The following is a 26,907-nucleotide window of genomic DNA, read 5'->3' on the forward strand; positions in this document are numbered from 1 at the left end:
CGGGGTAAGAAATAATCAAGGAGAGAGGGTTAAGGCGCGCAGGTGGCCCTTGTGCGTGAATGCTCCGTTGAGCTTCTTGGTCTGGTCAACAAAAACGCAGCGTTATTACCTAAGTAGGCTTAAGCGTGTGCATGTGCTGCCATAAAATCTTTGCCAGCACAAACGGGTGTTTCGGTACACACATGCCAAGTTTTTGGGATTGCGCGTACATTGTACAAATTTTGACAGCTTCGTACGTTTGTAAAATGGACGAGGAAACCCCCCGTAAAGTGTATAAAAATGTAGTTTTGTGGGATGGTTGTGCAGCTTTTAGCGTTAAATTTAAGTTTTGTCTGGCCACATACGAATATGCCCAGTAGTGTAACACAACGCCATTTTCACCGGCATCACTCAGATAGGTGAACAACATATTCGGGAATATTGCTTCTAGTTCGTTGCGAACTGCGATCTCTATATGAACACAACGCCGCCTTGTGTATCACTCCGTGGAGCAAACAAAAGTTAGGAAGGATCATTACGCAGTGCGAGCCTCCTGCGCCGACCCCACACGCGATAAGAATGTCAGAACGCGTGGTAGGTGTCTGTTTAGCTTCTGTTTTTGAACCCTTCTGTGGGCTGGCCGAATTGCGTGCTTTGTATAAAAACTGCCGGGCAAAAACGCTATAGCACCGGCAAACATTTCTTTCATGACCTTGACGCAAAAAGTCAGGTGTTGGGCGAGCACTGCTGGCTTCATGGAGCGTTCGGCTAACCGGTTGGGTGCGTGGCGTAATAGCCCTTCCGAGAGTTTCTGCCTAAATGCGCCACACACCTTGTGCCGACTCGCATGCCAGGTGGTCGAGGCTTAGCAAGCATGGCACTACACCACGACAGCTTGTCTTGTCGACAGACAGGCCCGTGCTACAGTCTACTACATGTGTTTCCGACGCCAGTTTTGTGCTTATGGGCTCTACAATAGAGCTTCTGATTTTAAGGTATTGTTTTCGGCTCTGTGAATACGTGTCGCGTCAGGGTAAGGTTACTGAAACTCCCTTGGTTTCCCGCTAAACAAAGCTTATAGTAAAAAGCGGGAGAGAAAACAATATTTCCATGTGTTTGTTAACACGGAATTCCGTCGCTTTGTGCAATCGGAGAAAAGCAAGCAGTTCGCGTTTGGCGCGATGTACATCTGCGGCGTTGGCACCTCGCGTGGAGGAAGAACCGAAGTTGTGGCTCACATTGCATCCGTGAAACATGTGAGTCAAGTTCAGTGCCGAGAAAAGCAGCAGCAACTAGGAGAGCAGGTCTAAAAGTGAAACCCATGTAGTGACGTGATCCTAGCAGAGCGTCACTTTACTGGTTTTCTGATTGAACATAGCCTTCTCTTGAGTGTCTCGCACCATGTGGGTCAGAGTTACGGAAATATGTTCCCCACTGCTGATGCCGGAGAGTGGTAACTATTACTGGTGTAATTTTCGGCGAGATGGCCAGCCATGCTCAGGCGCGCATAGTGAGTTTCTTGAAATAAAGCATTTATCGGTTAATAATAACGGCAGAAATGATATACCCATGTCCCAGGAGTATCGTTAATGTCATGAGATCCGAATGTCATTCGGTGCAACAGATGCCATTCAATCTGTTATGGTGCTACGCAGGAAAAAGTAATGCCATGCGTTCGGGATAGCAATGTCGAGAATTCAGAGATAAAATTTCCGGAAAATTCGAGGCAGGTGAATGTAGAATGGTAGAAAAGTGATGTTAACAATTTTAAAGAAACATATGGGAAGTCGCTTAAATAAACACAAAAAAGTACATCCCAGAATATCTGGCCATCATTAGCCGAGACGATGCTTAGCCAGTAACCAGAGCCGATAGAATGAACACAAGGAACATGGCTGACATGGCACTGCCGCTGAACAACGACGCTAAGCTGCTGCAAGTAAATCATTTAGTTGGTGGTTACAGTTACGCCCGAAGAGTGAAGATAAAGTTTCCCGAATTTCCTGTGGCATAAGTTTATTAATTGAAAAAAAAAATCAAGACCGATATGGCAAGAGAGTAGAGGGTTCTGAGGGCGCCGTTGCGTAAAGGCTACGACAGCGAAAAAGTAAGGACTCTCAGATTACCTTGCCTGCCTACGCCTCAGGCATTTGACCGCTCACAAGCTTGTGATACCGAAATATCTACAGCTTTATCTGAAAAAGTTTCGAAGTGTTAAGACGCAGTTTAAATTAAAAGAAATAGCCATACTGCAGCGTCACAGTCGATGAAATGTCGATCCAGCAAAAAGCGTTTACAATCGACAAATGCGCAAAACTTGGCGACTCGCCGACTTCCATCCCTAGGTTGAAGGAGAGCGCCCGTGTTTTGTCTCTCCTATGCCCTCCTTGGATTTGCGCAGTGCAAATACGTCGCTAGCCGAGAGGCTCCTTTGCGCTGTTTAGCGTGGACTTTCTAGGCCATACTTTATTGTAGGTGGATAGTTCCACACAAAAATCTTACGGACGATCTGCTGCCATTCACGTGCAGTTTCGAATTGTCTCGCATGGCCGTGCGTTTGTAGGCCAGACGTTTGGTAACACTTTATTTCATTAATATAGTTCAAGCTTTAAAAATCCCTGAATCTTGCCTCATTTAAAGACTCAGAGTAATTCACAGTAGCAGCAAAGCAAAATTAACGGTTCCCACGCGACACATTTCACATGTCACTCATAAATTCTCACGCTGGTTTCCTTTGAGGCACGGAAGCTTATCCCGTATTGTAAAAAATAGAAGGCCGGGGTAATAGGAAAGTCATCGTCATAAAAGGTATCAGATGTCTCGACGGAAAGAAAAATCAGCTTTGGCGACAGCTTAGTGACGCACGCTTGTAAATCGTACTGTATTCTGCTTAGCGTAACTTGTATGCTATAGGAGCGTCAACTGCAAGGGCACCCTTATTGGCACGTCAGCTAGCGTGTCTTAAGAATTATTATCCGTAATGGCGTCGCAGGGCAAGGCAAGTAAACTATATTGACCCATAAAACCAATGCGTCCAGTCTGCTGGCCGCTTGCGCAAGAGGGTGTCATTTACCGATATTTAGCACCATAGTGGAGAGAGCAAGAACTAGCGCTCGCAGAGGCCCACGACAGTGATCGGCAGGTCACGCCCTTCTAAGTGCGGAGCACTTTAGGGGCCGGCTTGTCGTCCATCCATCTCTTGTGGCGTGACCACACTCACAGTAAAGCGCTCAATACAGGCCATAGCAAAGATAGTAATGGTCAAATCCGGAATAAAATGAACGAATAATGTCTAAAATAATATATTTAACAGAAAGAGCCAAGAAGTAATTGCATTAATTAACATAAAATTGATACAACGTTTCGGAAATAGGGGAGTGACTCAGACGGCGCGCAAGATAGGCGCCACCTTCTCGCCGTTCGAACGAATGCCGCTTGTCCTGCGCCGGCGCAGCGATGCATCGCTACATCAGATGGGGTCTACATCAGATGGGGGAAACAACCTGACGAAACTCGCTGCAGACGACGCGTATCTCAATTGCCGTAAGCAGGAAGTCGATAAAGCGCAGCAAAAAGTATCGCACATGTCCCAAACCGAATTTGTGAATCTAACTAACAAGATTCTACTCATGCTGGGGAAACCCTACATACTTACTCATAGAGTCGCATCATTGAAGCTTTGGTAAATGAAGCAATGGGAACTCTACGAACGCAAAGCGCTGGGTGCCCGTGCGACGCGCTTTCTCAGGTTTCACAGTATTGGAGCTGCCGTACGGCTTTCTTTTTTTCTGGAGAGGGCAAATGCTACGGTCGTTTACATGCGGAACATTAGGGAGCACTAGAATCATCGCGCGCACTGGCGCGCAAGTGGGCATTTCACGTGTTATTGGATGTGTAGCAGCTCTTTGACTTGCCTGTGTAACGCTGTCCGTCCGTCCGCACAAACGCGAGGCACGCGCTTCCCTCGGCGCAGGTGTTGGAGCGGTGCCAAGTCGGTCACGCCACAGCGGGGCGTTGACGTCTGGCACCCCTCGCACGCTTCCCTCGCAGGTGCGCGCGTACGTCACACTCTCCCTCACCCGCCGGAGCACCGCAGCTGCTGGCTCCAACAGACGTTCGCCTCCCGTGTCCGCGTTTCAAACAAACGTTTACACCAGTAAACGCTACACCGAGTTTCGCTTCAAACGAATCTTCCAGTGCTCACCGCAGCACCCGCGTTAGCGCCGTTCAACCCGTGACGCCACCCGTGCGCAACGCTGCTGCTTCGCGTCCTACCAGCATCAGCGTTCCTTTCGGGGAGATGGTCCAATCTTTTTTTGTATTTCGCGGGCGTCTGTAGTAAGCAGAAAAACACTAATACCTAATAGATAGAAAGTTAGAAACTTTCTAATCGGACGTTTTGCAAATCGATCTACCACTTTCTCTTTGGAATTTTTTTGCCCAGGTTCGTCGCTTCAAAAGTTAGTTAATTAATATGGCCGAAATACACAATTATAAAGAACACGAAAATAGTCTAACTTACTCCAGACAATAGTCAGCAACATGCATTTGGTCGCGTCGTCATTGAGTGCTTTGGCATATATTTAAATTGTGGCTAAAGATAGCTGGGGCACCCGGTATATATAATCTCTAAGAAAATGTCGCCCAGCAGCGGTCTTTTCGCCGCAAATCCGATGCCGCTATGGTCTCAGCGGCTCGGCAACGCGCATATCATGGGGGTCTCTCTCTCTCTCTCTCTCTCTCTATATATATATATATATATATATATAGATATATTGTTGAGGCGTTTATTGGACGGTAGTCGGCGACGATGTGCAATGGCGACAGTCAAGACAAAAACAGGGACTCAGAGCGCGAGCGCGAAGAGCCAAAGGGTACGACCCACTAGAAGGCTATAGAGAGCGCAACCCATTACTCATTAAACGCTTCGCTACAATTACCCCGGGGACGAAAAGGGAGCCGTCCGGCGACCTAACAGCTCGTCACTATGAGTGGGTCATAGTAGGCCTTGAGGCGCTCCACGTTGACAATGTCGCGCCCTCGACGGCGCATGTCTCAAGATGGTTCGATGGGTTCGATCACGTAGTTGACTGGGGATGTGCGCTCGACGACCCGACAGGGCCTTCGTATTTCGGCAGTAGTTTTGTAGAGAGGCCAGTTGCAGTGGTAGGAACCGAGAGCCATACGAGCGCTCCAGGGAGGAACGTGGACTCAGAAGTGGTGGTTCCACCGCGAATGCTTTACTGCCGCTCTTGTTCATGCGTTGTAAACTAGAGCACTGCACGGGCCCGGGCCGGCCCGAAAGCCCGGGCCCGGCCCGGCCCGCGGGCCGGGCCGGGCCGTCCGTAGCGTTTTCCGGCGGGGCCGTGCTGGGCTCGGGCTTGAAAGTGCGGGCCCGGGCCGGGCCCGGGCTTGAAGCCGCGCGCCTGGGCCGGGCCCGGGCTTGAGGCTGCGGGCCGGGCCGGACTCGGACCCGCTCATTAAAAGGCGTAAGTCGGGCCTTCGAGCACACGCGAATGTTATGCATTGCATGGTCTAAGGTATACTGTGCCAAGCTGAAGTGACACGTATATATATATATATTTTAACAGCACTAACAATGGGCCAGATCACGGTTGTTCCCATGGGAGGCATAAAGATTTCGGTCTTTTATTCGAGGTTGACAGATACCATACATTTCATTTATATTCCTTGGTATTACGTGCCAAACCACGATATGATTACTAGGCACGCCGTAGTGGCAGCGGATCAATTTCGACCACCTCGAGTTCTCTAACGTGCACCTAAAGATAAGTATATACACGGGTGTTCTTGCATTTCGCCCCCACCAAATTGCGGCCGTCCTGGCCGCGGGAATCGCACCCGCGTCCTAGGACTTAACAGCGAAACAGCTTAAACGCTGAGCTACCACCGTGGGCAAAGCAACATTTCGATGCATGTACACACCGGATTTTCCGTCCGATCGCCCGCTACAAAGCGCACGGCATCATTAATAATCATCATCAACAACTAATATCCTCTAGCGGGCCCGGGTCGGGCCTCGTCATGAACAAGCGCGCCCTGGATTAGTTTAGTAATGAACGCCCGGGCCCGGGCCGGGCTCGGGCTGGGTTCGGTCATGTACGCCCGGGCCCGGGCCGGGCCGGGCTTGGAACCACGGGCCCGGGCTGGGCTCGGGCTTCATAAAGCGTGCCCGGGCCGGGCCCGGGCCGTAAAATCCGGCCCGTGCAGTGCTCTATTGTAAACGTCTTGGCAAGCTCGCGACACTCTTCCGCAAGCCTGGCTGTGTCAGATATCGGCGCACACTCAGTTGAATCCGGCTTGTATGGGACTATCGTGTCGATGGTGTGCGACGGGTGCCTTCCGTACAATAGGAAGAAGGGTGAAAAGCCAGTAGTGCTCTGAGGGGCGGTATTAAAGGCGTAGGTGACAAAGGGCAGAATGGCATCCCAATTTGTGTGATCGGCGGCGACATACATTGAGAGCATGTCGCCCAGCGTGCGGTTGAAGCGTTCGGTGAGCCCATTCGTCTGCGGGTGGTAAGCAGTAGCTTTGCGGTGAACAGCACGGCACTCTTTTAGAATGGCTTCGACGACTTCCGACAAGAAGACACGGCCTCGATCGCTGAGAAGCTCCTGGGGTGGACCGTGAAGCAGCATGAATCGGTGTAGCAGGAAGGAGATAACATCGCGCGCTGTAGCCGCTGGGAGAGCGGCGGTTTCGGCGTATCGCGTTAGATGGTCAACAGCGACGATGGCCCAGCGGTTACCAGCCGATGTCAGAGGAAGTGGTCCGTACAAGTCGATGCCCACGCGCCCGAACGGACGGTTCGGGCAAGGTAATGGTTGTAGACCGGCGGGTGGCACGTGCGTTGAAGGTTTTCGCCGTTGGCAATCGAGGCAGGAGCGGACGAACTTCTGCACGCAGCGGTACATCCCTCGCCAGAAGTATCGTTGTCGAATGCGGTGGTAAGTTTTGGATACCCCAGAGTACGCGCATTGTGGATCAGAGTGGAAAGACTCGCATATTTCAGAACGCAGACTGCGGGGTATCACAAGTAGCCACTGGCGGCCGTCGGTGTTGTAATTGCGTCGGTGCAGTAGGTCGTCGCGAATGGTGAAATGGTGGGCTTGACGACGCAACGCGCGATTGGTTGGTGTTGCCGGACGGATCAGTGAGCAAGTCTATCAGCGAGGCGATCCATTTATCCTTGCGTTGTTCGGTAGCGATGGTGTGAACGTCGATGGAAGAAACAACATTGTTAGGTACCGAGCAGGGGGCATCGTCGTCACGCAAGGGTAGCGCGAGAGGGCGTCGGCGTCAGCATGCTGGCGTCCGTTGCGGTACAGCACGCGAATATCGTAGTCCTGTAGGCAAAGTGCCCAGTGGGCGAGGCGGCCTGAGGGATCCTTCAATGATGACAACCAGCATAGTGCATGATGGTCGGTGAGGACATCAAATGGGCGACCATATAAATAGGGTCGGAACTTTGTAAGGGCCCATATGATCGCCAAGCATTCATTTTCGGTGACGGTGTAATTGGTCTCGGCTTTATTAAGCGTACGACTTGCGTAGGCCACGACATATTCAGGGAACCCTGGTTTGCGCTGCGCAAGGACAGCGCCAAGGCCAACACCGCTGGCGTCTGTGTGTACCTCTGTAGGGGCCGTAGGGTCGTAGTGGCGTAGTATGGGAGGCGACGTCAACAAACGACGGAGCTTTGCGAAAGCGTCGTCGCACTCCAACGACCACGAATGGAGGGGCCCGTTACTTCCAAGGAGCTTCGTCAGCGGTGATATGATAGTCGCGAAGTTTCGAATGAAGCGCCGAAAGTAGGAACACAGTCCTACGAAACTGCGCAGTTCTTTGACGGACGTAGGTTTCGCGGGAACTCGGTCACGGCCCGAAGTTTGGCTTGATCGGGGAGAATTCCGTCCTTGGACACGACGTAGCCGAGTATTGTCAGCTGCCGTGCTGCAAATCGGCACTTCTTTAGATTCAGTTGCAGACCAGCGTCGCTCAAACGCGTCAACACATGCCGGAGGCGTTGAAGATGCGTGGAGAAGTCTGGAGCGAAAACGACGACGTCGTCGAGGTAGTACAAGCACACGTGCCATTTCAGGTTGCGCAGAACAGTATCCATCATGCGCTCGAAGGTGGCGGGCGCATTACACAGCCCAAACGGCATGACGTTGAATTCGTACAAGCCGTCGGGCGTGACAAAGGCGGTCTTCGGTCGAGCGTCATCAGCCATTGGTACCTGCCAGTACCCTGAGCGCAAATCGATAGATGAAAAGAATTCGGCTCCTTGTAGGCTGTCAATCGCGTCGTCTATTCGCGGTAGTGGATACACGTCCTTACGTGTGATCTTATTGAGTCGTCGGTAGTCCACACAGAACCGCACAGAACCGTCCTTCTTCGCAACAAGTACGACAGGAGTCGCCCAGGGGCTGTTAGATGGTCGAATAACATCGCGTCGAAGCATGTCGTCGACTTGCTCGTTGATTACGCGGCGTTCTGTGGGAGATACGCGATATGGACGTTGCCGCAGTGGTGGTTGGGCGCCAGTGTCGATGCGATGCGTAACGGTGGACATGCGGCCGAGAGAAGTTTGAGCAATACCGAAAGAAGCGCGAAATTCTTCCAAGAGGTCCAGAAGCTGGGAACGCTGGGCCGACGTAAGGTTGTCAGCAATGGAAGAAGCAAATACATCAGCGGGCGATGAACCAGACGTGGTAACAGAACTGAGCGTGCCGGAACTGAGGCAGTGCGTGCCATCTGGTTCGTCCATAACTTGTGCGTCTTCGAGGGGTTCCACGCTGCCGAGACATTCTCCTCGCACCAACGTAACGCTGTACGGAGATGGGTTGATAACAAAAATTGACGTGCTGCCCTGAGTGACTTGCACGGTCGCGAAGGGCACCAGCAAGCCTTTCCTCGTGCAAACGCGGTCGGATGGCGAGAGGAGCGCGACGGTGTCGGAGAGACTGGCGCAGTAGACGGACACCGCCGTTGACGAGTATGCAGGCAGTTTGGTGTCGTCTTTGACGAGTACCTTGCTCACAGACGATGGACTGTCAGCCGGCGTCAGATCAGAGAACGGTGAGAGCTCTATTTCGGCGGGTGCGCAATGAATCACGGCTTTCTCTTTCCTGCACGTTCAAAGCTGCAAGCCCTGCGAGCCTTCCTCGAGTTTGCGGCTTCTGCGGACCTCGCCACCTTATAGACGAGCCCTTTGGCTTCGTGCTCCCGCCTTCGTGGACAAGACACACTTGCCACGCTAATCACTCCTTCTATCTTCCTTTCTTCTATCATCTGTACTTCCCCTTCCCCATTCCTAAAGGCGCTGAGCCGTGCCCCCACGACGGGAGGCAGAAAATAGCGCCCCTTTTCATTTCTTTCACGAATCACTCTCTCTCTCTCTCTCTCGTGGTGGGAGAAAAAATCCCATCCTAGGATGACGTCGTGAGAGCATGCTGGAATTATGATCCATTCGACGGCGTACAGAGCATCCTTAATCATGACGCGGGCTGTGCACACCGCTGTAGGGTGAATACTTTGGGCGCTGGCTGTACGGAGGGAGAGCCCGGGAAGTGGCGTCGTCACTTTTCGCAGTAGTCGGCTAAGTTTGGCGTCAATAACGGATACGGCAGCTCCAGTGTCAATAAGGGCAGATGCGCGAACACCGTCCACAAACACGTCAAACACGTTCGATGGGCTTCGCTGAGGGCTTTCGCAGTTCGATAGCGTCGCAGCCCTTGCCTCGTGGACTGCGACGACTAGTTTTCCTGGTCACGTGGGACCGGCCGTGGCCGCATCGGTGACAGTGATCGGCGTCGTGGTGACGGCCAACGGTGGGTAGATGGAGCTGGGCGAGACGACGGTGACATAGGCGGCGGTGAATCGTAATACGGGCGGCTTGACTGGCTGGGGATGGCTGAGGCTACACGAGGCGGCAGCACGCGATTGCAATAGCGGGCGACATGACCGGCGCAACCACACGCGAAGCAGATCGGGCGGTTGTCAGAAGTGCGCCATCGGTTCGCCGGGGTAGGTCCCATCAATGGAGCAGGACGCGGTGGACGAGGCGTCTGCTGATACGACTGCATGATGGGCTGCATCGGTGGCCTAGGTATGGCGTCGGCAAACGCAGCCGGCCCACTCGCTTCGAAGGCTTGAGGTCTGGCGACGGCTTCGGCGTAAGTAAGTGGGGCAGCCACAGGAATCGCTTGGGGTGACCTGGCTACAACCTGCACGTAACTGAGCGGCGCTGGTGCCGGAGGGGGCTGGTGGTATTCCGGCATGACCTCCGCGATTCCCTGCCGAATAGCGCGGCGTAAGGGAGCCAGCAGCGTGGTCGACGGCTGTTCAACATGCTGCGGTTGAGGGAAGGCCAGTAGGGAGAACTGGCGGGCAATTTCCTCGCGCACGAATGACTTGATCTCGGCGAGCAAGGCGGACTGATCAGAAATGGCCGACAAGCCTGCGAGATCGGCGTCGCGGGATGGAGGTCGACGGGTCAGCAGTCGCTGCCGGCGCAGCTCCTCGTAGCTTTGGCAGAGCGTGATCACCTCGGCCACAGTACGAGGGTTCTTGGCGAGCAGTATAGTGAAGGCATCGTCGTCGATGCCTTTCAGTACGTGGCGGATCTTGTCAGACTCAGGCATGGCCGCGTCAGCCTTCTTGCACAAGTCCAGGACGTCTTCTATGTAGCTCGTTAAAGACTCACCGGTCTGCTGAGCTCGTTCACGTAAACGTTGTTCGGCTTGCGGTTTACGAACGGCAGGGCGGCCAAACACATCGATTATGGCGGTCTTGAAAGCAGACCATGTGGGGAACGCGGTGGTGTGGTTGTTGTACCACAGGCCCGCCACAACCGCGAGGTAGAAATCCAGGTTGCTGAGTTTGCCTGCCTCGTCCCATTTGTTTGGTACGTTCACACGCTCGTACATCGCAAGCCAGTCCTCAACATTGGTCCCATCCGCGCCGGTGAAGATAGGAGGGTCGCGAATGCGGGGGACACCGGGGCATGCGGTCGTTGTGGAAGGAGACGTTTGCTGAGCAGCGTCTTGAGGCATGGTAGTTGGTAGGGTACGGGATCTCAGCTCCAGGGGCATCGAATAGGAGCACAGCACTCTCCACCAATTTGTTGAGGCGTTTATTGGACGGTAGTCGGCGACGATATGCAATGGCGACAGTCAAGGCAAAAACACGGACTCAGAGCGCGAGCGCGAAGAGCCAAAGGGGACGACCCACTAGAAGGCTATAAAGAGCGCAACCCATTACTCATTAAAGGCTTCGCTACAATATATATATATATATATATATATATATATATATATATATATATTGCCGCGACATATTGGCCGCATTCAAATAGCGCGCCGTCAACATGCATAACCGACACTGCGTAGTGCCGCGCAGCGACCATCGTGGCACGAGTACCTGGCCGGACCCGGCTCACATGCGCCACGCGCTCGTGTGTCTCTCGGGGGAAAAAGGAAGAGGAGAAGAGCTGAACGACATCTTTGGTGTTCGACTGACTCGCAGTTTTCCGACCGCAGTACCTTTGAGTTATGGGCACAGGTTCGCCCTTAATAAATACGTTTGTTTTATTAGCCTTTGTGCTTCAGCATCACTACAATATATACATATTGTATTGTCGCTTAATGAGCCCCCCCCCCCTCCAATGAAGGGAGACCTTAAGCCCTGGCTACCGCCAAACCAGCGCCTCCTATATATTTTCAGAGCCTGGGCGAACGCTCTCCTCGGGCCACCGAGCGCGCGCTCCGCCTCCGCTCGCCGCTGCCGTGTGGTGGCGCTGTGCCAATAGACAATGCGAAGCTGGTGCTGAGCGGCCGCGCGTATCACGAAGCTCACAAATTCGTGTTTTCATCAGTTTATTTGCGTTCGTGCTTCTCGCAGGTTTCAACAGGTACAGGGGGATAAAAATGAACGCGAACACAGCGGCGCGCTGTTTTCATCACGCTCTGACCGTGGTGGCGATTAAAAGGCTCTAGATGGCCTTTTATTGTATCATGGAGAACTCCGTATTTACATCAATCATCCAGGCAACAACCACTTGGAAATAAATGCGAAGCAGCAAGGAATGTAGGTGGCGCATATTTGCGTTTCTTTCCGTCCCCACTGTACGTATTCCGCAGGCAGTCTGTCAGGCCGTCCTGCCGGTTCGATGCTTGCATGCGAGTTCGACAGCATTCGCGTTTTATTTGCTATTTGAGGCTATTGCAGCCACGACATTCGCATGCCTTAGTATGTCGTTACTGTTGTGTTCCACTCTGCAAATGGAACGGAAAGAAATCACGCATGCCTTTTCTTACTTCCCTTTACTGATAAAGAAAAAAAAAACTCACAGGGTCCCTTATGCATTTACATAAGACGACTTAAATGTGAAAGTCATCCGCTTTATTAACGCGACAGCGTTAAAGAGCTCGTATCGCAGAAATTCCGCCGTCGGCGTCGGCACCGTTGGTTGTGAGCGAAAAATCATCATCTTGTCTGTGACCGAAAAATTGAAAAAGCTGCAAAAAAAATAAATAATAAAAATGTTGGGTCCGAGTGAGAATCGAACCCAGGCCGTCTGCGTGGCAAGCAGGTGTTTTACCACACAGCCACGCCTCTGCTTGGAGCTGCACTGAAAGTAACTTTCATGCTTCCCAAAAATACGCGTCCTGTATACAGGTGTCACAGTACGAGATGTAATATCGCAGAAATATTGCGTGTTACAAGCGTACATTGCCATCGGGCGTCACACCATGTGAATATCCTAACGACTTGGTGGTTTAAAGACAGCCACCCATTACAAAAGGCACGCACATTACTGTGCGTATTCCCTTAAGACCACGTAGTGGGTGCATCGTAACTTCGAAAGGTTTCTCGCGCATAATTGCTCCTGGTTTAAGGCATGCTACCCATTACATAAGGCACACACCTTAGTGCGCGCATTCTCTTAAAACTCGTAGTGTTCCAAATGCGCACTAGGGGCAGGATATCGCTATTGCGTTCAACTCTTAAAGGCGAAGCTTAAGTGTCCCCCAAATTTTTTTTCTTCCCAGTTAATGTATTGAACATCCCCTGCCTCCCTCAGAGATTTTTCTGCCCCTTACGTGGTTTTCTTACAGCCTCAAGGATCGGAGGCACTGGAAGCTTTCTGCACCTCAGATGGTTATGCACTGCCTCCGTGACCGGCCGATTTTGACCAAACGAAGATGTAATATTACGACCTCACGTGATGTAACGACACGATTAAGTCAGTTTAATTATCTGTGACGTCATCACGTGATGATTTCTTGCGTCACTCGTGTTGACGCCGCCGACGGTGAATTTTAGCGTTTGATGAGGCATCTAAGGCTTCCGCCTAAATACACCGTTCGGCTGTCCCTACATGAAATTCCGGCTGCCACTGGTGTTCGGGAGATGTGGCTTGCAGTAATTAGGCGGGATAATTGGTCTCCTACTGCATATTCAAACTACACTAGTATACGTAGCCGTCATTTACGACCGGAACATTTCATAGAATATAACAAGCGGCGGCTTAAGAAGGATGCCCTAGCGTCCGTCTTTGCAGCCTACCCTTGACATTTGCAGACCAAGGTAACAACTGAACCAAGCATGGCAAGTATCACTAAACGTGACCTTGCTGCGTCCGAACAGTCAATGAATGCATGTACCAGTAGCAACGCTGCCTTGCGATCGCAGCCATGTGCAACGCTGACATTAGGTCCTGAAGCTGAAGAATCGGAGCCCATGGACACCACATGCGCTACCGGCGAAACATCCAACAGTCATCATGTACAGTGTCACAATTAATGCATTCACAAAGCTGGGCAGGCTGCCCCATGCGACAAAAGCGTCAGGTCGACAGCCATTCGGCCTCTGCATTGCTCACTATCGAGAAGGCCAGGTGGAAGTGAAAAGAAATAGAGCTGATGAGCCAGATACTGAGGCTACAACAATCCGTCGACAAACACAAAGACGAACTCAAGTAACTGACAACAGGCCGCATTTTCACACCTATCTCATTGGCTCAGGTTGAGAGTCGGCACTACAACTTTACACTTCAACAACAGCGTCTGTTCACACACATCAGCCAGCGTTGCAGGAAGCGCGTGGCATATGCAGCTTCATTTTGTTTGTTTTTGTACCACCACGATTTAACAGGTTTAAGCTCTGAAATAATGGAATCACGGCCGCCAGGTATTCTCTGTCGGTCCCTACGTGGGAGACGCCCGCTACGCGCTGAGCGCGTTCTGCAGGACATAAATAAAGTTTTTCCAATCCAATCCAATTTGGCATAGTTCTTCATTTTCTGGCAACAACTGTTGATTTCTCTCGGTGGGAACAAATGTAATTCTCAAAAGCTTTAGGAAGGGAACGGGTGATCGCGTATACCCCTGGAAGCAGTCTAGTGACATTTCGTGCTATTAGCGCTTGAACTCCAGGCTTGCATGCAGTGTGCTACACCAGCAGGCGGTAGCACGCATCGGGGAACTTTAAGCACGCAAGTTTTCAGTATTACCTCCTGGCAAATGCTGCTTTCAAAAATCCGCTTTCCGACAGTCAAAAACTGACTATCACTCAAGCGAACGTAACGGTCACAAACAATCTTAAGCGCATCACTGGCATGCGCTCTCTGGTATGCGCTTAGCAGACGACGCGTGAGCGTCTTGATCAAATAGCCGTGAACGGCACATGACTTTCAAATGGGCTGGGTGCCCAGAACAACAAGCTCTTCATAATTCCCGTCTTTAAACAGCGCGAATACAGCCGAAAACTGGTCTATATAGCAGTTTCGAATGCAGCCACGGCATTCGTTTCCGCGAGCGACGACGCCACGGCAGGTCTACTACGGTAGTGGCGCCTAGCGGCTGAAAGCCCAACTAACGCCGACGGCCGGTTTCCATTGCGCTCCGCTCCTTCGCCCAGGCACAGAAAAATACAGGAGGCGCTGGCCAAACATTTAACGGAGGCTACACGAACGCGCCTTATCTTTCACTGTTTCCTCTCACAGTGCTGTTGGATTGATGCTATAACCGTCCCCTTTATAACGGGGTGGTGACATCTGTGTCACCATTCTCGAAAAAAAAGCGCACCGTTGCTGCGACCGTCCACTCGCCCCGTTTCCAATACAAGTTTAATTTCGTCAGCGCTTTAACACACCGTGAGGTGGCAGATTGAGCCCAAGCCTCGCTCATAGCATCCATCCATATCGAAAAATTGCTCTCCGACGCTCGCCTGGCTGTGGCACTGTGCTCCCCGCTCGCCTTGTGAGAAGTAACGGCCAGGCTTAGAGGAATGACACGACACACGTAGCGTTTCTCTTCGCATTTCCCGACGCTTTGAAGGAGCGCATATCGAGTTTCATTGTTTATTACATGTTTGCTGATGGCATCTATGCGCGGTAATCACCATATGCGTTTTCCACGTATATGTTAAGAACTTCAGCTACCGCAAGGGTTAAATCTTGATCATGGGCTTTAGTCGTCGGTACGGAGATGTGCCACTAGGCGTCAACGTGAGTTAGATGCGTCCACATCAAGGGGTGATATATTATCCAAACAACAGTAGACATTGTACGAGCTCTCATATACCAATGCTCTATAAACATTTTTTTCATTCAAGTACCTAAAGGCCTGGGTAGGTATTACACAGGTGGGTTATTACACAATAAAGCTAGTACAATTAGTGTACAAATTGAATAACAAATACAAACGATTGAGAACACTGATGCTACGTGGAGGAAATAAAGTACTACTAAAAAGAAAACAGGACAAGAAAAACTGGAAGGAAAATTTTCGCAGTGTTCAAAGAAAAAGAAAAGGATGCAGGAAAATGGTAATTCCTGTTCATTGAAATTCTATGTACAAATAACAACGACAATAACAACAACAAAACATATACGCAGAAGAACATTATTCGCGTTCATTAAAATAACTTTCAAGTTTATTTATGAAATCTTCATGGTTTTGAGAAGAAACGACGTCCGAAGGTAGCTTGTTCCAGTGATATATTGTGAGGGAGAGGGGTGATTTACTTACAAAGATTGTACGAGCAAAAACGGGTTGTACTTTGAAGGGGTGATCAAGGCGCGGAAAGATACGATCGGCGGCCTTGATGGGCCATGCGCTGAACGACGATGTTGAGAGATAATTTGTGGAAATGAGATAGAAGTCCTATGATTAGATTCAGATATTTTTTACGTTAGTTATGCTAGATGTTCGTGAATAATCTTTGGTATTGAAGCGGGTTGTTTTATTTTGAATTGCCTCGAGTTTGTTGATGAGATAAGACTGGTGCGGTTCCAAAAAAAAGATGCATATTGCAGATTTGCGCGAGCCAACGTTGCATAGGCCAATAATTTAGTAGACTTGTTCGCCAAGTAAAGGTTACGCCTGATGAAGCCAAGAGTTTTGCATGCACTGCTACGGATTGCTTCGATATGGTCACTCTATGAAACGTTAGAAGATAAATGAACACCCAAGTATTTGATTGCACGTGCACGCGCAATGATTGTGCCACTTATCGAATAATGAGTAAGCTTGGGATTAGACGTTCTAGTGAAAGCTACAGCTTTAGTTTTCGAAGCAATAATTTCCATTTGCCACTGTTTACTCTAATCTGCAGTTTTCGCAAGGTGAGATTGCAAAGCGTCACTATCAGGAGTGGCAATTATTCCTCTATAAGTTTAGGCAGTCATCTGCGAATAATCTAACTGTAGATAAAATGTTATTGCTGATGTCATTTACATATAACAGGAAGAAAATAGGCCCCAATACAGAGCCCTGACGCACCCCTGATTTGACCAGTGATTGTCAGGAATAAATCTATTGGAAGTTACAATAACACACGTTTCACTTTCGTGCTATACCGATTCTTATGACGGAAGGATCAGCCATCATTTTTTTTGTGGCCAGTTAGCAAGGAAGGAGTGTTCCACACAAGGCGTCGTGGCAGTGAGCGGCACTTCCTAACACTCCCAGATCGAGCAAAAAGAACCGAGCCCTCGATCCATCCCCCATCGTACCTACAACTGTGCCTGAAACAGTAAAAAAAAAACATCGGAGAAAACAGGCATTACAAGACTGCTCTGCCACTCTGTGAATAAATGTTCTCTCTCTCTCTCTCTCTTGAAACAGTCGCATCACAGGACCCAGAAAATGCTCTCCTGACTCTATTCTGTTCCTGTTTCATGTTTCAACTACTTTCAGATGGTTGTTGAGAAGGTACAAATAATATATACGATGACAAAACCGCTCGTGTTCAACCCGGAGTTCTGTAAACAAATCAAAGCTGAACTCGCCCCGCAGCAGGTAAGTACATTCAACCAGAATTGATGACTGTATAACTAGATTTTTTTTACCGCGGATCTATATAGGCTAGTATCTCACGAAAACTGCCTGTGTCTGTAGCGTGTGTAGAAAAACGTCGCATCGGCAACTCAATACGAGTGAGAAATGGCAGGGTTGAGCGAACGGCGGTGGTCGAGTGGCCGCGTAGTGCGAGCGCGCAACTAGCCACGTGTTTGTGGCATAGCTCCACTCGTAGCGAATCACGCGCATCAGCGGGGTTCATTCTCGCTCCGACGTTGTCGCGTTCATTTAACGACCGTGGTACGCCCTTGGAACATAGAGGAAGGAAAAAAAATTGGGAAAGCGCTTTATTGTATCCGAATGTATGGCAAAGTATACAGCTTCAGGCGCGTCAAATTTAAGCGTTTAACAGCGTGGCATGCGGCAAAGAAAAGAGCAAACGATCCAAGCTGCGCTCTCCGCGTTGGTTCGCTGCCCCGCTGATTTATTGTAATCGGGTAAAACTCGCCCACGATGTGCGGTCTGTTTGTAGCGAGATGTAAGCGTAGGTTCACCTGGCTCGTCGCGGCAGGCCTTAGCATTGCGCGCTGAAATTCTTCGAGAAGGGTTCTTGTGTGACCGTTGCGATTAATCGTGTTCGATCTGACGTGGCCGCGATTTATGCGTTCCGTATTACCTGCAGTCAGGGTCGAGGATAATTATACGCATTTGGAATGAAGGTTGGTCGTGAGGCCATTGCTCTTTCTCACAGCTGGGGTGTATCGCGGAACAATTCTATTTTTTATTCCAATGCTTTTCGTACATTTCGCGCTTGGCCATTGGTTAGAACGGCGGTCCGTCCGCGTTATCAACGTGATCAGCCAGCCGCGAGTGGTGGATGATAAGAATATCATAGAATATGGCATTGGAATCGGGAATAGCATCGTTCCGCGATTGCACCTCTGGCTTTCCGAACGAGCGATCGATCAACAAAGTTCAACGCGTACCCAGGCAGCACGCCGCCATTGGACCGATCTCGGCCCAACGTCGGCAAATGACGGCAGCAATATTGGCCCCACGTCGGCAAATCACGCTCGCGCTACTTTCACCCGCATCGGCCCGACGTCGGCTAGCCGCCTTTGGGCCGATGCGGGCTTGCCGGCTTCGGGCCGACGTGGGCTAGCCAGCGTCGGTCCGAGACGGGCCTGCCGTTATTCAGCCGGTGATGGCAAGCCGTCATTGGGCCTATGTATGCTAGCCGATGCTGGTGCGGTGTCGGCCCCACCGACGTCGGGTAGCCGCCGGCGTGACCGTTTACACCCGTTATTATGTTTTAGCAGTGGTAGCTTACCGTGCGTTAAGTACGGTAGTACTGAACCCCGTGGTCGGCACGTAGCTAGGTTATATGGAGACACCGGCGGTAGTTGCTCGATGCGTAAAGTAACCTGATCAGGCAGGCTGATACATGTGTTATAAAGTAAAATGGCTGCGTGCCGACCACGGCAGTTCGGTATTACTGTGGTTACTGCACTGTAAGTCAGCAGCGCTAATATAGACTATTCGCGGCCCAACGACATTCATCGACTGCCATTGGTGCCATATTCGAAACATGCTTCCTAATTAGAACGACTGCTCCACTGATGTCTTAGTGTGCGATTAAGACCCACAATTCTGTCGAACCGTGCAAGGCCGAGAACGAAAGTCAATATTGTCTCAAACAAAACTAAATTGATGAAAGGCCTGCTGCACCAACTACGCATGCGTCTGAGAAATGAAGGAGCAACACATTTGCAAGGTGATAAACACAAATTTATTCACAGATATGAACACACGCCAGCAGTTCCGGAATAATTATGCCATAAAGGAATATCTAAACATCTATAGATACCGTAGCCAACATCTAAAACAACCCCACAGCCACCGTATTCCTCAAAAAAAGCAGGACAATCCTAATCAAGATTGGCATCAGGCGCAAAATCATAGGCGTGAGCAGGGTTCCCCTCAGAGGGGGGAGGGCGAAGGTTCATCGCGGTGCCCCCCCCCTCCCTATTAAGTCAATGTGTTTGGCAGACCTTGCGCCCACCTCTTCTTACGTGACTACGGGGGCCGGCCGCCCCCCTGCCCCAATGTGCGCACGCCTATGCGAAGAGTTACAATCTCTTCAACGTTATGCGCTGCACATTCACTATAAATATTGAAAGAACTAGAACGGGCAAAAATAGGAATAAGGATTAACGAAGAATATCTTAGCTACTTGCGTTTTGCGGACGATATCGCGCTTTTCAGTAACGACGGTGCCGAATCACGAAAAAAATTCTGGAGATGTAAACGAAGGCAGCATTAAAGTAGGATTAAAGACGGGCCCGAAGAAAAGAAAGATAATGTTAGGCGGCTTGCCGAAAAAGCGAGGTTAAGAGTGGCAACTAGACTAGAAGATTGTGTATACGCGTGAGCTAATTACGAGCAGGGGAGCACCCCCCCCCCCACGTTCATTATGTTCACCAAGGAACGGTAGGCATTCGCAACACATGATTGGCAATTAAATTAGCGTTATCCTTTAAGCGGGAATTGCAATTTTTTCAGTGATATCTTAAGGGCCAAAAAGATGGATAAACTGCTGCACGCGACGCGAGAAACATTGCGAGCGGTACCACAAGATCCCATGAACTCTACATCTAAACAAGATAGACACGCACGCATTCCTAATCTAAAGGTAAGATTGTAACAGAAAGGAATCGTGCATAAAAACCACTCACATGTGCCCGTTGGATCGCTGAAAACACGAGTGGAATAAAAGATGCAAGCGCACGTATCAGAATACACAAAACCCGATGGTCAATAGAGAATACGCGATAAGAAGAGAACAAAAATCTGATGACACGTAACAGCAGTGAACACGCGGCCTTATATGAGGTGAGCGAGTTCAACATGGAAGCAGGGGGCCACTGGTTTCTCGCTGCGGCGATCTCTGCCGAAAACAATGCCGGAATCCTGCCGCGTATCCGTCTCGTGCACGATTTTGACTTTCCACCACACATGTCCACACACCGCACTTCTTGAAGAATTCTGCTGGTCGGAGTGAAAAAAAACCTGCTCCCGCAGCTACGACTGTCCCTCTGTCTGGACGGCTATCCTACCCTGCCTGGTCAAGCGAGTTTCGCGACAATGACGCTGAACGAGGGGAAGGGAGGGAGGTGGGGATAGAGGTTGAAGAAGACGAAAAAAAAATGCGAATTCTCCCTTCTTGAAAGCACGGCTCAGCCTACCACAATGGTGTGTGATTCCCCCAGCATGTCTATGGGCATGCCGTTTGAGAAAGGCGTTCGTCGAATTTTCAATGCATCACTTGTTGCCACATGTCGCTGCATGAAAACTTTGCGTACACCACGTTGGAGCCGCATTTTTCATCGTATTTCACGTGCCATAATAATAATTGAGATAACTGATATTTATTCTCCAACCAAAGTTACGAAGACACGTAATTTTATGCGACTGTTTCTGAAAGCACGTGGGAAGCAATCGTTGAGCGAGATTTTTACTTGAAAAAGATACGTATGTCACAATATGGACGGCAACGAAGTGCAAATGCGAACTGACAAACACGTGGCAAGCACGTGTTTGTCAGTTCGTTAAAGATGGTCAGCGGGCTAGTTGATTTGTCAACATTCAAACGACAAAACGTGTCTTCACTTCGCCCGGTCTTTTTTGCACCATACCTATTTTTCTCAAGTAATGAACCAACTAGCTCAGCAACACGCCTTGCTGAGCTTTTACTATTTTCATAAAGTAAAACTATGTGACATCACTGAAGCAAATGCGCTTGTTACGCTTCACCCAAACACGCGGGTGAGTAAATATGTGTAAACACAAAGATCGGAAACAGTCCGTGTAGTATATGAGCGCTGGCGGCACACATTCAGCGGCTGAAAGGATATAGCGCTATAAATATGATGACAGGCTCGATTTCTGCACAGAATTAGTATTCACATCAAACTTCTTCCGCTAAAAGCATTCGTGCGGGAATGCTTGGGTGAATTTTGATGCTGGATACATTAGCGAAGTCGGCCGACCAATGGCAAAACATTTACGAAACAGAAGTACTTCGAATTTGGCCCATGAAGTTAATGGTATGTGTTATAACGTTTCAACATTTTTGATAGCGTTGAACAACTGGTCAACGAAGTGGCCATCTAATTTCAGTCAGTTATTCTTCTAAAGACCACCTTTTTTGGTACAAAAGTGACTGTGCTAGTGATAGTTGTTAGTCATTGTCATAGCAGAAACGAATAAGAGAATGCAAGCTATTCAGTCGGCGATACTTCGCGCCCCGAGTCGTACGTGCGGCATTAGCACGGTACAATATTTGAACTTTGTTATTTGTGCTAGTACAGCAATCTATGTAGCGGTATTCTACAGCTTAAGCTACAAATATTCAAGCGCCTAATGCTCTATTGCATTACGATTGTATGCTAGGCGGGCGAGCTGCCGGGCTTCTTCGGCGGGCTAAAGGTAGAGCACAACGTCCAGGTTATTCTCGTCACTGACGGCCGGCAACACGGCGTCCAGCGTCGTTGAGGGGCTTCCGTGAACTAGTTTGAACGGCGTCATATGTGCGCCGTTTCTTACACTGCCGTGTTATCTTCAGTTTATGTGCGGAAGATATTATGGCGTCCCATGTCATGTGTTCGACGCACAGTACATTGCCAGCATGTCGGCGAGGGTTTCATTTAACCGCTCGGTGAGGCCATTCGCCTGCGGGTGATGTCCGTTGGTGACTTGTGTGGCTCTATTTCAAGATGGTTTGCGTCAGCTCTGCCGTAAAAGCCGTACCTCTGTCGGTGACGAGGACTTTTGGAGCGCCGCGACGCAGGAGGACGTTCTCAACAGGGCATGTATAACTGTCTGAAGGGAGAAAAGAAAGTTCCAACATCGTCGATAAGCCATCGGCTCCGCCGATGTCAGCTGAAGCACGGCAGAATGACGGCATGCTCGGCCCAATGTTGCCGGTGAAAACCATCGGCTCGGCCGATGTCGGCGAAAGTACGGCAAAACGGCGGCTAACTCGGCCCAATGTTGCCGGTGAAAGCCATCGGCTAAGCCGATATCGGCGGAAGAACAGCAAAACGCCGGCAAACTCGGCCCAATGTTGCCGGTGAAAGAAGTCGGCTAAGCCGATATCGGCGGAAAGACGGCAGAAGGCCGGATAACTCGGCCCAATGTTGCCGGTGAAAGACCAACATCGGATGAAAGGCGGCAAAATCGGCCCAATTTTGCCGGCAAAAGTCAGCGGCTCCGCCGATATCGGCGCCAGGCTGGCAATGCTGGCCCGAGGTGGGGCCGCGCACAGCCGCCGTAAAACCAATATCGGCCCGACGTTGTGTGCTGCCTGGGTATATATGAAGTGCGCACGGTACTGCACATAACTTAGAGCTGATGGCGATGACGCTGCCGGTGGTTTTGCCAGTGCCGACACGAGGTTTCGGAGGGGTAAGGGGTGGGGGTTTCAAACGAGGGTCCGTTGTTACTTGCTTGTGATGGTGTGAGACTTCAACGATATCTCCGCGCCGCGACGGCCTCCAGCTGGCCTCCAATCTGGAATGGCTCAGTATTTTTTATAATGAAGGTTAAATTTTATAGGGCATTGCCGAATTTCTTGTTGCGAAACATATTTCCGATAGAAGACTTTAAACAATTACGTCACGTGCCAAGTCCTAGCTTCCCTTGAGCTCAGGAAAAAATGGTGAAAATATTGTGAATTAGTTATGAATATGTACCTACCACAAAAACACACTCTCGAAGCAATAAACTCTTGAATGCGTAAATAGGCACGCAAACTGAAAATGAAGGAATTGTGCAGGCTTTTCCTTTTCCCTCTCCTTGATGGCTACCTGATGTGGCTGTAGTACCTATCAACTAAGTACTTGGACTTATTACTTTATGACCTTTCAAGATCGTTTTACAACCTGCGAGGTTGATACTACAGCTAGGCACAACTTGTTTGGTATAATAGATATCGCTAAGATGGTTATTAGCAGTTAATAAGATGAAGTTGACTTTTACAGATCGACTTAGAACGAGCGGATCACTCAAACATGGAGGCGTTAATCAAGGAGCGGGAGAAGGCATGTGCGTTCCTCAAGAAGCACGTCGTTGCTGAGGGCTTCACCGAAACCGCTGTGGATCCAGTGGCAACCGACACCAGTAAGATATTTTTGTTGCTGTTACAAAAAAAGCGGATATTGCTACAAGTGCTAAACGAAGATAGATTTTATCTGCAAGGAAGATTCCATGAGTGTGATAGCCAGAAATGAACTAAGGCTAGCCGCTCGTTCTCAGTATTGTGACCTATCGTAAGTGAGCAAAACGCTGGCCTAAGGAAACGCGGTCGCAGCTGTGAGCGAAACGACCTTCATACTTTGTACGAATGCATTGCAAACTTCGTCATCAGAACAGAACACGTACAAATGTATGAGCCATCTGCCGATTATTGTGAAAATATGCACGCGTGACAACGGGCAATCACGCCAGGCCGCTCAAGTAGCGCAGTTAACGCAGGAATCACGTGGCTTCTCCGGGAACCCCGCGTAGGGTTCTCTCGCGACCAAAGATGGCCGTCGCGTGTCCGCTTCGCTTGAGCCACCAACGTCGGCTGCCCTCGCACATAAAATATACGACGCACGCGGAAAGTTCGCCAATTTGGACTTTAACGGCACCTTACGGCGGCAGCAAAAATGCAGCTGATGTGTCGTGTATAATTGGCTATACCTATGAAATGACAAGAGAAATTTCTGACGTGGCATTTGTCCTTAGCCTCGCAAGCTGTATTTAGTTACGCAGGGACGGGTATTAGCACATGAATCAGGCTACAGTATGAGCGTTAATTGTGAAAGTTCAAGGAGGTAAAATGCCTTGTCTGTGCATATTTCGTTGCACAGATAGACGTTCTGGATAGTTTCGCTTTTAGACCAGAGCCGTCTGCTGCTTCATCATTCAGATCGCCCACAGGACTACTCGACTGCCAGTCGACCCATGCGTCAGTCGCTCATCAAACTACGACAGTCGGTTTGAGCAGATGCTCTTTCTGAAAGCTCCAAAATGAGATTACGAGACATCATAACAGTGGTGCTGATGCGAATTTCGATAGGACAAGCATTTGCTTCACTGTATCACAGTACACTTCGGCCCTGCTATCTCTGCTATCAATATTCTGTTCGTTCAAGCAAAATGTTTGTCAGCACCAGCGCTTTCTTAGCTGTATTTTTTCACAGAGAACTGCCATGGATGGGCATATAATCTAGACACGGTGAAGCGCGAGAAGGACCTCGAGACAACGGCGGACAAACGACAGGCGCTTACCTGCAACCAAGCTTTATTCCAGAAGCGCTCAAGGAATATATAGGCGAGGATAACACTTGCTAAAGGCAAGATCAAAACCCGCAATTACTGACACTAGCCCATTAGCAGACCCTAAAAAAGATGGAAATTAACAAAGCAGCGAGGTTAGACAGATTAGTGAGATCATGGTGGCCACCGCATGCGCGGTTCAGTGCCTTCCAGAAACATTAACATTTTTGCGCTGAGGGCCAAATGCGGCTCGCTAATGTAGGAATCTCGCTCCCGTTTTTTTGCTCAGTTTCACCATGATGCGCGTGCGGTCGTCCCTCTGTTGCGTGACAATGCTAAGCTCCTGAAAGTGGTTGGCAACCACACGTGCTGCAAAGGATCGCTAAAATGTTAGCACGTTGTTTGCCAGCTCCCAAAGGTGACCATTGAGGCAGCTGCTTTTTGACCGAGCTAGATGGCGTCAAAGAAACAGGGACCCTTTTCACGACGCCTTGCACGCAATTCGCCTAACCATTTAGGTGCTTTATCCTGTACCCCATCCCAGGATTCACAACGGGGCCACTCATTTAACTGTAATGCACTTTTACACCACCGCTTCATGCGAAATATGAATTTCGCAGTCAGCAACGGTGACTACGGCATGCTAGAAACTAAAGCTGAAACAGCAAGCCGGGTATGTTGCGGGTGAAATAAGCGACGTCCGGAGTGGCCGACACCCACGTTTGTTGCTATAGCAACGGTACATAACGCATTTCCTGTCTTGAAATTGCGTCGTCACACTGAAATATATCCACTACGATCATCGGACCAACGGACACGCACCGTTGGTACTTCATCTGGTTGAACACGCATTGCAAGCCAGCCGAGAAGTGTCCCTACCTAAAGAGTATAAATCTTACACCGTGGACTGAGGCTATACGGCGCCCATCTGTAACAATGCAGTTCCGAGCGAATAGGGCGCCGAGCTTCGCCGCATGAGTCCGTGGCTGCGGTATATATTGCACTGTGGCCCAGGTATTCTCTAGAGGGAAGCTAACACACTCTAAGGCTATGTGTTCGTGGCTGCGGCGAGGGCTGTTAGTGTCCCTGTCACGTGCACAGCGTCGACTGGCCGAATTCAGTCCACTGCTGCCACTGCATGAACACGCAAACTGTACCACGGGTAAAAGCGTACCTCTCCGTCGGGCAATGTCTGCGCACTTGGTATTTTCCACCATGGACGCCGGTGGAGATGCTCACAGAGAACAACGCGCGCTCGCCCGAGAACAACAGTTCCATCGAAGAGCAGATCCCGCCGTCTGCGCTAAACAAGCACAGGACGAACGACTACGTCGATTTCTGAATCCTACTATAGGAAAACAGGACACTGCAGCCAAGCGGCATCAACGTAAGTAAAATCCTAAGGCGGCATCTATCGAAGCACAAGCGAAATGCCGGTATCGAGCTGATCCCGAGGTGCGGGTGCGTAATAAAAATGCTCCGGAAACAGTAACATGGGACAGGGCGCGCATTGCACTTCCCCTGCATTAAGATAGGGTCGTGCTGCTCAGCAATGCTTATTCAGAGTGACCGCAGCTTGTGCGGTGCCGAAACCACAGCAAGAATGCCCTTCTGCTGATCCAACTTGTTTGCCGCGAACTTTGTCGCGCCTTTCTGTGTTTTCTTTGCCACCGAGATCTGCTGACTGGACGTTGTCCTTCCTCGCATTGCGGATTGAGTCGGCCAGTGTCAGGCGACAGTAAGCGCCGGTCGTTTGTATGCCCTTGTCCATGTCGTCCTTGCAGCGATTCGGGCCCCTCGGTAATAACTGCAAAACCAACCAGGCCGAGCTACCGCCCTGTTAAGATAAGCATACATAGTGCGTAGGTCGGGCTTAAAATTTACTGCCATTGTGACTCAGCGGAAAGCACGACGGTAGTTCTACTGCTCGTTCTTAAGGACAGTTTCGGTTCTACGGGTGACGCAACGTTGTGTTTTTCTTTCAGGTGCTTCGGTCGCTGCCCAACGCGAAGAGCGCTGGCTTCTATAGTGCGCTAGATTTATTAGCCCAACACGTGTTCTTTTTCGGCGCTACCATTGCTACCCTGCACTAGAAGTGTTGGCTGTTGCCGTGCGCTCACTGTACTGCCCCAAGGCGTGACTGCAGACGCTATGGGGATACCGAGCCGACGATGCGGTGGGCATGAACACATAGTGAGAGTTGTGTGCCAATCCAACTGGCTAAGCGGCCCCCCAGCTTCCACACAGTCCTAATCAGGTCATGTTTAAATGCTCG

The sequence above is a fragment of the Rhipicephalus sanguineus genome, chromosome 6, assembly GCF_013339695.2.
Source record: "Rhipicephalus sanguineus isolate Rsan-2018 chromosome 6, BIME_Rsan_1.4, whole genome shotgun sequence".
Classification (NCBI taxonomy): Eukaryota; Metazoa; Arthropoda; class Arachnida; order Ixodida; family Ixodidae; genus Rhipicephalus; species Rhipicephalus sanguineus.